Genomic DNA, 13,303 nt, shown 5'->3' on the forward strand with positions numbered 1-13,303 from the left:
AATCAGTCTATATTCAATACAGCACCGGTCTATATATGATTATATGAACCCCACGTTACTAATCAGTCTATATTGTATATACAACACCGGTCCATACAAACAGCCCCACCTTACCAATCAATCCCGTTTTAGTTGATGTGATTTGATGGTATATGGGCACAATAAAGGCGGCAATTCCTGACCCAGCTCCGAGCACGAACCGAACCCGCCATAACAAAAATTAATAAGTTTTTGGGTCGGTTGACATGAAACAGATCAACCCGAACACGGCCCATTTAAGAGTTTTAGAGAAGTTAAATTGTGATTTTACAAAGTGGCGGAAATTTGTTTCCTGTGAGTTCAGGATTTTTCAATGCTCGAATTTTCGGAGACAAAGCTTTTGAGTCGGGCCAAGTCAGGTCAGATAAATAAAATGTCATGTCACTAACATAACAAAAGTGCATCGCCAATATTCAAAAATATACAAAGTTATTATAAATAAAAATATATATTATATATTATAATTCAAAATTTTTTTATTAATTGTTAATTGAGTTAGGCTTATAAAATTATAAGCCCATTAATATTTTTGATATTGTATATTAATCTATATACTAGTATTTTTATCCGCCCATTTTTAATTTTTATTAAGTAATTTTTATAGTTTTTTTAAAGCATTTATATTTTATAAAAAAAGTTATTTACTAAAAAAAAATTTAACTACGCTTTTCATAATAAATGGAGAGGAGCAATTTAAACATTTTGGATTAAGACGGGACCCGACCACATAAAACTAATATTATAATAGCATAATGAGCTAATACTCAGTGATGACAGACAGATCAGAATTTTATTCACATAGGGTCATTGTTATGTTTCATTTTTATACAAATGTATATGAAAATTACGGGTTGGTTCGGCTCTAGTAAGAAAATACTTTGACTTTAAGCCTAACACTTGAGATAATAGAAGACCAAATTGCTTGAAATATTTGCCTCTGCATTGTATCATTCCAATCCCATAAATAAGACAATTACAAGTAGTTTACAACGACCGCCATATTTGATTTTAGAATCAAGTAATGTGATCAAATTGCTTGAAAAATTTGCCTCTGCATTATATCGTTTCAATCCCATAAATAAGACAATTGCAAGTACTTTAAAAACTGAATACATAAAATATTAAAAGAAATTACAATATTCGACATGGAGGTGTGAATGTCGAAAAAACCAAGTCATAGTCTCCCACATATAAATGTGTCAGGCACTTAAAATAATTAAATAAAAACAAAAAGGTTATCTTCTTCTCTACCAATACTACCACCATAGTTTTAGACTTTCAGTTGAAGAAAAAATCCAATGTCTTCATTTTTCTTTTTGTTCATCGATCTAAAGAGTTAATGCTTACAGTCCTAAGCAATAGAAAGGTTCGTCCTTGAATCAATGAGTTCGAATATATATTTTTTAATTATAATCGGTTCGCTCGTCCAAAAAAATGGGTTCGCTTGTTAACACGACGCTATAGGCTATATATAAAACCAATAAAAGAGTGGTTTCGGCCGAACCCAATGGGTTGTGTATACCTCCGCCACTGATTTTACATATGAGAAATGTTAAAGTTAAATATTTTGATTTTAAATTTTCATATAAGTATTAACTTTTAAAAATAAAGTTATTGTTCTTTTTAAACTTTTTTTTTATCTATTATTCACTGCCAACATTTTTATTTTATTAGTTCTGATTGTCTATTTTCTAACTATTCTCATTCGCTTATTCTAATCACGAGTTAAACATGTAAGCCCAAGTTTATTAATCAGGAATAAGAGATAAATACACAAAAACAATTAAAAATATCACAAATTACAAAAAATGTCTTGTACTAATCGGAATTAACTGTTTAAATTGTTCACTAGGTATTACACATATTCATAAATGAACGTAAAATGGGTCGACGTGAACTCTAATTTAAACGGGTTGACATGACACGAACAAATATATGGGCCTGATTAAGGTTGAAGAATCTCAACACACCAACCTGTTAATCAAAAACCATCAACATGCCAAACCGACACAATTGACACCCCTAAATAAACCTCAAGTAGAGCTACTGACAAACCATGATAATAACTATAAGCACAAATACTTTAACACGCATAGTGACCCAATCAATGATGTATCCTCACATTCCAACACCTCTTTAGAAGGTGAAATGGATGATTCTTCTCCCGAAAGCATTCCAATACGCACAAGATGTATAAGTAAATTATACGAAAACACTTAAAATCCGATACGCACATGAGTCTCTTGCCAGTCTTTACGTTGATTCAGTCCCCATGAGGTTTAATGAGGCCAACAAAGAAAAGAGGAGGTCGAGAACTTGAAACAATATATAGGAACTACTTGACTTGCCCCAACATCAAAGACATATAGGAACAAATGAATATACATGACAAAGTTTAATTAAAAATGCGAACTAGATAAACATAAGGCTTGATTGGTAGTAAACAGGGATTCTCAAAATATGGTATCGATTATCAAGAAATACTTGCTTCGGTTACAAGATTCGAGACAGTTCGACTAATCATTGCTCTTGCAACACAATATGGTTCGGAACTCCATCAAATGGCTGTTAAATTAGCATTCTTGAATTGATATTTAAACGAATGAGTTTGCATACAACAACCAGAAGCTCATATCAAAGAAGGAGAAGAACATAAAGTACGCTTACTTAAAAGAGCTTTATATGGGCTAAAACAAGCTCCTCGGGCTTAGTACAGTCAAATTGACATTTATTTACATATATAACAATGGGTTTCAGAAATGTACCTTTGAGCACAAATTGTTTATAAAGCATTCAAACGAGTCTCTACTATTAATTTTCTTGCATGTTGACGATCTCATTATTACCATCAATTCACAGAGTGAGTTATTAAATTTTAAAACTTCCATGCATAAGAAATTTGAAATGGCCGGCTTAGGGATTCTACATTACTTTCTCAATGTGGAAATTAGATATAATCAAGATCGGCATAACTATTATGTCTTATGTCAGCAGAAATATGTTAATGGGTACCTAACAAATTTAGATTAATTGATTGTTCACTAGCTACTATACACCTATGGAGTATGGTACCCGATTGACAAAAAACAACTTGGAAGCCGATTTAGATACCGGACTTAATTTATAGAAGTTAGGTTGGTAGCCTCATGTACTTACCAACACACGCACATATATAATGTTTAGTATCAATTTTTGAAGGACCAAAACGAAGCTTCATTTCATCGACCTTAAAATAGATACCATTAATCAATCTATCTATCAAACTTCTGATTTTTAAGTCCTTGTTCAATATTTTGGTCACAATATATCCCCTTATCAGTGAATGCGGTTAGCATATATTATCTAACCGTCACATACCAAAAGGGCTTGTAGTCCAATGGTATCAAATTCTTTGATAAGGCGGGGTCCTTTCCAAATAAGAGTTAAGCCCATAGTTAACAAAAATGTTGTAATAATTTGCGGTCAGGAAAAAAAAAATCCAAACGTCACATTGTGGATAAGTGGAATAAAGAGACTTCTCACTAGAGGTGTAAAAAAAATGGTTTAGGATCGGTTTTAGACAAACCGAACTGAACCGGTTTTACCCAAACCGACCCAAACCACTAGTTTTATAATTGGATGTAAAATTACCCATATTCACTTTTAGAGGCTGGTCCATGGGCATGTATATTGGGCCGATGAAACATTGCTACATGAGCCACTTACGTAAGGTTATAGACCTCCTGGGCCCTGGCCAGTTTATACTCATCTCTAAATAGAGGTGCACAAATCGGGTTTTTCAAATACCCGGATTTGGATAAGGAACCAGGTTCGGGTATGATCGGGTATTGGAAAATCAGATATTGGTAATACCCGGGTCGGGTTCGGGTTCGGGTCCGGGTATTGTCTCTAAAAACCATACCCTATGCATCGGGTTCGGGTCAGGTATGAAACCGGGTATTTGAATACCCTATTTCCGGGTATTAAAAAAAACCTATTTTTGGGTTTTTTGGGGTTTTTTTCCGAGTTTTTTTCATGTATAGATTGGATTTTTTTAAGGGGTGACAATTTTTAGCGGTAAGTATTTTTCGGGTAATGTCGGGTATAGATCAGGTATTTGAAAAACCTGGTTTTGGGTATCGGAAAAACCCGGTTCCGGGTATGTGACCGGTTCCGGGTTACGGGTATTACTGAGTATAAATCGGGCCCGGTTCTGGGTACGTGTTTTGGTACTAAAATGCATACCCTATCCGTACCCTACGGGTAGAGTCGGGTACGAGTATTAAAAACCCGGGTATAAAAAAACCGGTGCCAGGTATTTTTTCAGGTCCGGTTCCGGATTCGGGTTTTTTTTGCACCTCTATCTCTAAATATGACTATAGTATTTATTTGGAATTTTGATATTTATAACCCATAGAGAATAACGTCTTTATTTAATTTAAAAATTAAAAGGGCTTTGATCAACACATGGATTAGCCCATGCATGCACGTGAACTGGCCATATTGTCAACAATTGACCTGCCTTTATCCGTAGCCCACCCACCAAACAAGTTTGATCCATCGGGCCACCACCCACCAAACCTTCTATCTCATCCTTATACGTGGGTCAAAATTTATAGAACTCTACTCTCGTTTATTCAATCGATATCGTAATCAAACATGTAATTTAGTAAAACTTACTTACGGGAAACCCGATCTTTTATGAGGATGAGAGAGATTTTGATTGTTGTTCTTTAAGGTCTATATATTACTAGTGATCCATGATTATGATTGATGATGATGATTAGTTATGAAACTTCTTATATTCTCTTCATAAAGACATCTAAAGGGAAATCATAAATTCCTTATAACTTATTATAATTACTTCCATCAAGTATATATTGAAAACTTGTAGTTATGTCAATTTGATTAACTTTAATTAAATGAGCATGTTATAATGATGGCCACATAATTAGATTATTTCAAACATTCTCTCGCCTGACCGAGTGATCATTTACAATGAGTATACATGTAAGGTTTGTCAAGTTAAACAGTTATCAGGTTTCATGTTGACTATAGCTAGTAGTTATAGTCATTCAAATTGAAATTAATTTGAGACCCGCAACAATCATACTAAAGTTTCAACATAAAGCACTTGATCCTTAAACCAAAATGACTGAAATATATCCTTAAATGTACAATATTTAATTTGTACAACTTCGTTTATAGATCGTTAATTGTACATATACGTTATTATAAACAAAAATAAACATTCGAAGATTTATAATCATTCATACACATTATATGATCGAGTTTAGGTATAGATGTTTGGTAGATGGATTGACTATGGCAAGTAGTTATATAGTTTTTAAAAGATTGGGTTTTGCGATTCAAAAAGGGGTAGCGGCGCAGTTTGTTGCCCGCTTGCCTTCTGTTTCGATGTAATCCAAAAGGTCTTTAAAGATTATTGATATACTTAACCCACATTAGGCCAGACTTAAATGATGCTGTTGGTCTCGTGACTTGGTTCATGCAATCTCCATCAAAACTTCATCTTGAGGCAACCAAAAGAGTAGTAAGGTGCATTGCAACCACACCCACCTTTTGGAATCAAACTGATTAGGTTCACGGATATTGATTGGGCCAGTTGTGTGTTCTCCATTGGTAGTGGTTGTTGGTTATTTTGGTGCTATTGGATTAACTTGTCAATTGAGGAAATAACGTTAGAGATTAAACGAGTTAGGTGACGCGGGAGTGCGGGCTCGATTTAATCCTATAGGTTATTTGGGCTTTATAATGCACTGGGTTTGTTATTTATTCACTTGGGCTTAAGTGGTATGTGAAGTGGGCTTAATTAATGTTTGGGCTCATGTGATAATTGATCAAAATAAATTGATAGATATTTCCTGGTAACTCTTGATCGCAAAAAGATAGAACAGAGAGAACAACGGTTACTTGGTTCTCTTTGGATCTTCATCAAGAACAATCAAAATCCAATTCCATTAACAAAAATCTCTGTCTTATCTGATAAATTATTGCGTGTAACCCGCAAATAGGTTTATCTGGAAGTGATTCACGATTCAGAGATTAATCCAGACAATTATTCAAGAAACCAAGATTGAAATCAAGATTACAGGTTTGCATCATTGATTGAATTCATCATCCAGGTGCGCAAATATACAACAAAGATAAACCTATTAGGGTTTGTTTTGGTCATCGGTTATTAATTGCACAATTTGGTGGTCTCATGAATTATTGTTTGGGAAGTACCGAAGGGTATTGGAATTTAGTATCTTGGGTTCCAATTGATTCCATTGCATATACCATGTTATTATAAAAATATGTATGCAATGAAAATTTTGTTTCAATATATCTGATGATAACTGTCATAAACAATTCATAATTAACTAATTGATTTTGACCACTAACTTTTGGATTTATTTACATTAATTTTGGTCAACGTGATCTTGGTTCCATTTATATTTGATTTCTGGTATCTGGTATGCAAGTACGGGACTTTATATTTAAATATTCTCAATTGGATCTAGAATTGTGGATGGGTTGTACGATTCAATTCAACATTTTGTTCGTTTGGTTTTGATTATGTCGTAGCTCTATAATTCGGATTAGGTTTATCGTTGTATGAACTGCATTGCTGATATTGACCCCAAAAAATAAACGGTAGGTACAGCTAGGCCGTGAACAGCCAACCATCGCACTGTAAAAATTGGATAGGTTCGATCTATGGTCATTGAGGCCTCCTAAAAAGATCTACTAAATTCATCGAGTTGTTCCAAAGAATCAAAACGGCCGGTGATTAATGGAATTCCTTGTCGGTTCTCTGTGAAATACTCGTTTGGCCGAGGGCTTCCAAACACATCGTAAGCTAAACCAGTGCTGACGAATAACCAACCCGCAATGAATAGGGAAGGTATAGTAATGCTATGAATGACCCAGTAGCGAATACTGGTAATATTATCAGCAAAAGAACGTTCTCCCGTGCTTCCAGACATGCTGAGCTCCACATATTCTTGTACAGTCAAAAGGGGATCGATTCCATATATGTAAATTCACTGAAAAATCTTTGTGAGATCGTCAATATTGTACCGAGGGCGTCTTTAGAGTATACCGAATCAGTATAGCTATCCTTCTTCTGACACAGCAATGCACTTTCAATAAGTATTGGAAAAAGGTGCTAAATAATTTCTTTTTTGTTGTTTGTCGATGTAAAAGAATGTCCCATTCAATAGAAAATTATTGAATTTCAAATAATCTATTTCTCGCCATTATGAGTTTAGGGCTATAAACTAAGGATAGGGTAAAATGCGAATCTGATAAGTGAGTTTCTAATAATTCATGAAATGATTAGAATATTACCGCAAATGTAAGTAGATTTTAGATCTATAAATCTTTGTTATTCATAGTTGTATAAGCGCTTTTTGTTGGAATCTTTTTTTATCTTTTAAGGAATTAGGAATTGGTTAGTCGTCCAGTAACAAGGAATAATAGGAAATTTTCTTCGATAAACGAAAAAGAACAACGAATGAAATAATTGGAATCACTAATGCATGCATTGTTGTATTAGATCGAAATCTGAAATCTGAAGGTTCTTTTTTGACCTAACTACAAAGAGGCGGATTTCTAATAGGAAAGATACAAACTAGAACTTATAAAGTAAAAGAGAATAGAAATGACTAGTCTTATAATATAGTTGAACCAAAACACCTATTTTTTTCTTCGAGTGATCGTGTGATCACCTTTTGTTCTCATTCATTCAAGATATTATATGCAAGATATTATAACCTATTACGAAATCTAATTAGTAAAAATGAAAGTAAAAGTTTTATAAGATTACTGTTCGCTCTAAAATTGAAAATAGATTCGATAAAAAAATAGTAATAATTTTCTAATTTGATTCCATAATGATTCGAAAAGAGTTTTGTTTTAAAATGAAATTACACGACCTAATTCTTATTAGTTGAATTGAAAAATGATCCAAGAATGCATTCGCTGATTGCAAACGCGGTATGCGTAGATGTTACAGACGTTTAATCAATTTCTTTTTCTAAAGCTGTGACTTTATCCTTGTTAGTGTTGTCTATAATGATATTTGAATCAAAAGCTTGCAATTGGTATTTTTGTTTCTCTCCTATTTTGTAAAAAATGAAACTCAGGTAAGTGCTTTTTTATAAACATATGTATAAAAATAACATATTTCATTTAGCTCCTTGATGCCTATAATAACTAGTTATTTCGGTTTTCTACTAACGGCTTTAACTATAACCTCAGCTCTATTTATTGGTCTGAGCAAGATAGGACTTATTTGAAATGAATTGCACAATTCATAAAAGGAAATCTTTCCGCGAACTTCTGTGTATTTCTAGTTACTTATCGTGTCAATTACCAATTCTTGGTCATTGAGATTCGTGGTAATTTGGATTAATATTTAGGTATAGATATTACCTCTTTTTTCTCCTTTCAAACAAATTGAAATGATTGAAGTTTTTCTTTTTAGAATCGTGTTAGGTCTAATTCCTATTACTTTGGCTGGATTATTTGTAACTGCATATTTACAATACAGGCGTGGCGATCAGTTGGACCTTTGATTAATTAACATCCCCCCCTTTTTTTGACCTCCTCCTTTCTTTAATATCCAGGAGGTCAAATTAAGATTGCTATTCCAGTTCCAGTTAGTGTTTCAGCCGAATTCGATCGAAGAAGATCCGAATCACGCTCTGTAGGATTTGAACCTACGACATCGGGTTTTGGAGACCCGCGTTCTACCGAACTGAACTAAGAGCGCTTTCTTATCATAAAAGAGAATACTGTAAAGAAAAAAGAAAAGAATTGGCCCCAATACATCTTGTATGCATATTATATAGTGTCATTGTATGCATACTATATAGTGTCATAAGAATGAAAGATTCTATATGATATGTCCATTGTGAGTTGATCTTAAAAAATACCTCATTACTGCTCAAAGGAGAAGTAATAGGTAGGGATGACAGGATTTGAACCCGTGACATTTTGTACCCAAAACAAACGCGCTACCAAGCTGCGTTACATCCCTTCCGTTGGTCTACAGTGTCATTGTAGAGAATTCCTGTCTTGTTTTCCACATCGTTATCTCCTCTATTAAAACCTAGAATTTTTCTTTTCATTTCGTCTTTTTGGTCTCATTTAACATATAATAATAGCAAAAGACTTCTATCTATATGAAATATGGAACGGAACCCCAAGGAAAAATAACTGAGTCTTTTTGGGGAATATTGGAGAAGAAAAGGACGTTTTTTTCCGTATTTAACAAAAAGTAAATCTTTTTTACTAGATAATTGTACATTTAAATATGTATTATCTTATTGATTACAATAAAATGAAAAAATGAAGGAGGTTTTTCAATGCGAGATCTAAAAACATATATTTCCGTGGCACCGGTACTAAGTACTCTATGGTTCGGTTCTTTGGCAGGTTTATTGATATTAATCGTTTTTTCCCGGATGCGTTGACGTTCCCATTCTAGTTATTGGCGCGGGACGGAATAAAGAATATTAGAGATACAATTAAATATCAGCCCCCTCTTTTCTCTTTTTTCCCTTTTTTAGAAGAAGGGAGGAAAGAGAAAGAATAAAAGTGCATTCAACAGCTGTGAGACTCGGGTTCTGGTTGGAATGAAATGAATATTTCATTCTATGGAAGTCGAATACAAACAGTGGTTCTAGGGAAAGAGTATTATACAAGATACTTATATAAAATATAAAATGCTGTATTGTGATTTAAAAGTTTAGAAATCTTTCTATCTTATTTCCGATATTGAGTGTAGTGAAATCTTGCATAAGAGGATAGCAAGTTACAAATTCTATTTTGTTTTTTCCTTCCTTTCTTCTTTTTCGTTTCGGATTGAAAGAGGAAGAGTTGAGTAAATGAAAAATCCAAAGGAGGTTCATGGCCAAGGGTAAAGATGTGCGAATACCGGTTCTTTTGGAATGTACCGCTTGTGTTCGAAACGGTGTTAATAAGGAATCAACGGGCATTTCCAGATATATTACTCAAAAGAACCAGCACAATACGCCTAATCGATTGGAGCTACGAAAATTCTGTCCATATTGTTACAAACATACGATTCACGTGGAGATAAAGAAATAGATTGAAGCGAGTACTTGCGCCCTTATCTTAATCTTACAAGGCAAGGAAAGGGAAAATTGACATTATATATATAACATATTTAACATAGTTAAAAATAATTATAAACAAACCAAATCCTATTTATTTATTCTAATTATAGATCCGGCTGAAATAGGATTTTAGGGATAAGAAATAAACTAACCAAACCATGGATAAATCCAAGCGAACTTTTCTTAAATCCAAGCGATCTTTTCGTAAGCGTTTGCCCCCGATCCAATCGGGGGATCGAATTGATTATAAAAACATGAGTTTAATTAGTCGATTTATTAGTGAACAGGGAAAAATATTATCTAGACGAGTAAATAGATTGACCTTGAAACAACAACGATTAATTACTATTGCTATAAAACAAGCTCGTATTTTATCTTTGTTACCTTTTCTTAATAATGAGAAACAATTTGAAAGAACTGAGTCGACTACTAGAACTACTAGTATTAGAGGCAGAAAAAGGTAGGTTTACTCTTTATTAACTTGAATTCAAACCCCCATCCGAACTCAAACGCGGATTTCTATTTTGTGGTCAAAATCCAAGAATCCGGATTGAATTCTCGTGTCATAAGAAAAAAAAGAAGAATCTGGGAAGAAGAAAATTTTTTTTTGAACGCGTTGATTCATTTTTATTTTGACTACTTTCTTTTCTCATATTTTCTCATATTCTATTCATTTTTATTTGACCTTCCCGGAGTTCATTCTCCGGGCAACTCCGTTTAACCGGTGGATTCCTTCCAACTTACTTCTTTTATAATCTCATTGGAAATCATATAAAGACAATTCCTATTTGATATAGCTATTTGTGCAAGTATTTTACGATTAAGAAGCAACTGTCTCTTGTACAGATAATTTATTAATCTACTATAACTATAGCATACCCCCCTTTCGCGAATTGCTGCATTTATTCGAGTGATCCACAAACGACGAAAATGTATTTTTTTCCTATCCCTATCCCGATGAGCCGAAACCAAAGCTCTTATTTTTTGTTGAGTAATAGTTCGAGTAAGTCTTGAATGAGCCCCCCGAAAGCTTGATGCAAATAAACAAATTTTTGTTCTACGTCTCCGAGCGATATATCCCCGTCTAATTCTGGTCATTGAATAAATGAAACTTTAACGAATAACTAATAGATTTCCTAGATTTCCTTTCTTTCAGTTATTCTTTTGCCCCTTTCCTAGTATATTAATAACAAAACTGATTTTTCCAATGTATAAACTAAGAATTCCAATGGCTTTGGCTACTATAACCTTCCCAACCACAATTTTTGATTTTTTCTAGACATTTCACCTCGAAATACGAAATTTGACTATACTAGGTATTAAAAAATCAAAGTAATGATAAAGAAATAGTGGATTCCATCGTTTCTATGGTTACTTCTTCAACAGTGAGGTTTTCTCTATACACCGGAGCCTTTACTTCATTTAATCAATGTTATTGCTAACTTGTATAGTTCACATTCTTCGGCTCTACCCATGAATTATCCAGTAATAGGTCTTTCACAACAAGCTCTACCTATACAGTAACGGTATTTAATTATGAAGGTTGGTTGGGTAACTGACCCTGTTAGTCCGTTCTTGCAAGAGGGGTCTATGTTAACTAAGATTTCCTCCGCTTAATGGATAACCATTTGCTACCAATGGAGAATTGCTTCTCATTTTGAATTGAGGTGAGTGGATTTACACCAACAGAAACCATAAATTTCATACAAAATAAAAGGGATATCATCCATTTTTAGATAGGAAATTTAGTTTGTTTTTCCGTTATATCCTATTTGATCATTGATATTCGAACATTGTTCTCTTTCCTTTGTTCTAGTTCATGATCTGAACGAGTCGCACATACACCCTAGTACATGTTCCTCGGCGCTGAGGGCATCCCCGAAGCGCGGGGGATTTTGTGACATTTCTAATTGGCTGTCTTGTATTTCTAATAAGTTGTTTAATCGTTGGCTTGTTGAATCATATACATAATGGGCTGGTTTAGATCGATCCTAACCGGATGATTATGAATTACTTTTATTCAATAGAATAATAAAAATGATTCCATAGAATAATAATATTCAACTCGGCAGGGTTCATTTCAGAATTGACGCGAAATCCAGGTTATTGTCATTCAACCGCCACAAGATCAACAATTCCATAAGCTTGGGCCTCTGTTGCTGACATAAAAACATCTCTTTCCATGTCTTCGGATACAACCCATAAGGGTTTGCCCGTTCTTTGTACATAAACCCTTGTCAGGGTTTCACGTAGTTTCAGCAGTTCTCCCACTTCCTGGATGAATTCTCCCGTTGCTACTTCAAAAAAAGAACCAGCAGGTTGGTGGATCATTACCCTGATGATATAAGATAATAAAAGGTTTCTCTCTTTTTCATGATGAGGGGAAGATAAAAGAAAGATAAAAGAATAACAAGAAAAAAAGATAGAATCAAACAACCGTACGGGCATTATGCATTGCATACGGCTCTACAATAAAATTGACCCTTACCTTCCATCAAAGAAATAAAAAATAGGATCGATCAGACCCCGATCGGTAAATGATCAACTTACCACCCTTCCTTTCGGAGGAATTCAAAAATACTATGATGGCTCCGTTGCTATATATATTTATTATATTTTTTTGTCTGTGATTTGTCTGTCATTCAGCAATCCCAAAGTTGCTTTTTATTTGATCAAATAATAAATAAACTAAGGAAAAAAGAATTTTTATTCGCTCCATAACACATAACATAAATAGAATATTGTTAAGAGACCTCTGGTGTGAAAAAAGTTTGTGACGCTGAACTGGACTTCCAAAATAAGAAAATAGGAAATACGTTTTTATCATATTACTCTCTCGATACATAAGCTAATGTTGTGAAAACAAAAAAAAATTTTATATCGAATTCAAAGTGCCATGCTATTATTACTTAATATTCATATTCATATTTCATATGGCAAAGGCATAGTCTTCTTTTTTCTCTCAAATAAATAAAAGCCTCATTGGTACCAAGCGTGAGGGAATGCTAGACGTTTGGTAATTTATCCTCCGACCAGGATAAAAGATCCCATTGAAGCGGCGGATCCTATGCATATTGTATGTACATCTGGTTGCACAAACTGCATAGTATCATAAAGAGCCACTCCCGGTATTA

General features: G+C 33.9%; 1 non-coding gene and 1 pseudogene across 2 annotated transcripts in view; both read right to left on the reverse strand.

Moving 5' to 3' along the window:
- Positions 1–8,726: 8,726 nt before the first annotated feature.
- Positions 8,727–8,800, reverse strand: TRNAW-CCA (transfer RNA tryptophan (anticodon CCA)). Its single transcript has one exon. It is a non-coding gene; the product is annotated as a tRNA-Trp (tRNA).
- A 3,475-nt stretch (positions 8,801–12,275) lies between these two features.
- The window catches only part of LOC143546821 (ATP-dependent Clp protease proteolytic subunit pseudogene), a 2,582-nt pseudogene continuing 1,554 nt past the window's right edge, over positions 12,276–13,303 (reverse strand). Inside the window, exons 2-3 of the transcript XR_013137659.1 lie at positions 13,159–13,303; positions 12,276–12,504 (exon numbers count right to left, since the gene is read on the reverse strand). The exon at positions 13,159–13,303 is cut by the window's right edge and continues 183 nt beyond it. The product of XR_013137659.1 is annotated as an ATP-dependent Clp protease proteolytic subunit pseudogene (transcript). The remainder of the gene's footprint in view (positions 12,505–13,158) is intronic.

Source organism: Bidens hawaiensis, unplaced genomic scaffold, assembly GCF_021521415.1.
Source record: "Bidens hawaiensis isolate Kalapana, Puna unplaced genomic scaffold, B.hawaiensis_p1.1 tig00014466_1, whole genome shotgun sequence".
In the NCBI taxonomy this organism is placed as follows: Eukaryota; Viridiplantae; Streptophyta; class Magnoliopsida; order Asterales; family Asteraceae; genus Bidens; species Bidens hawaiensis.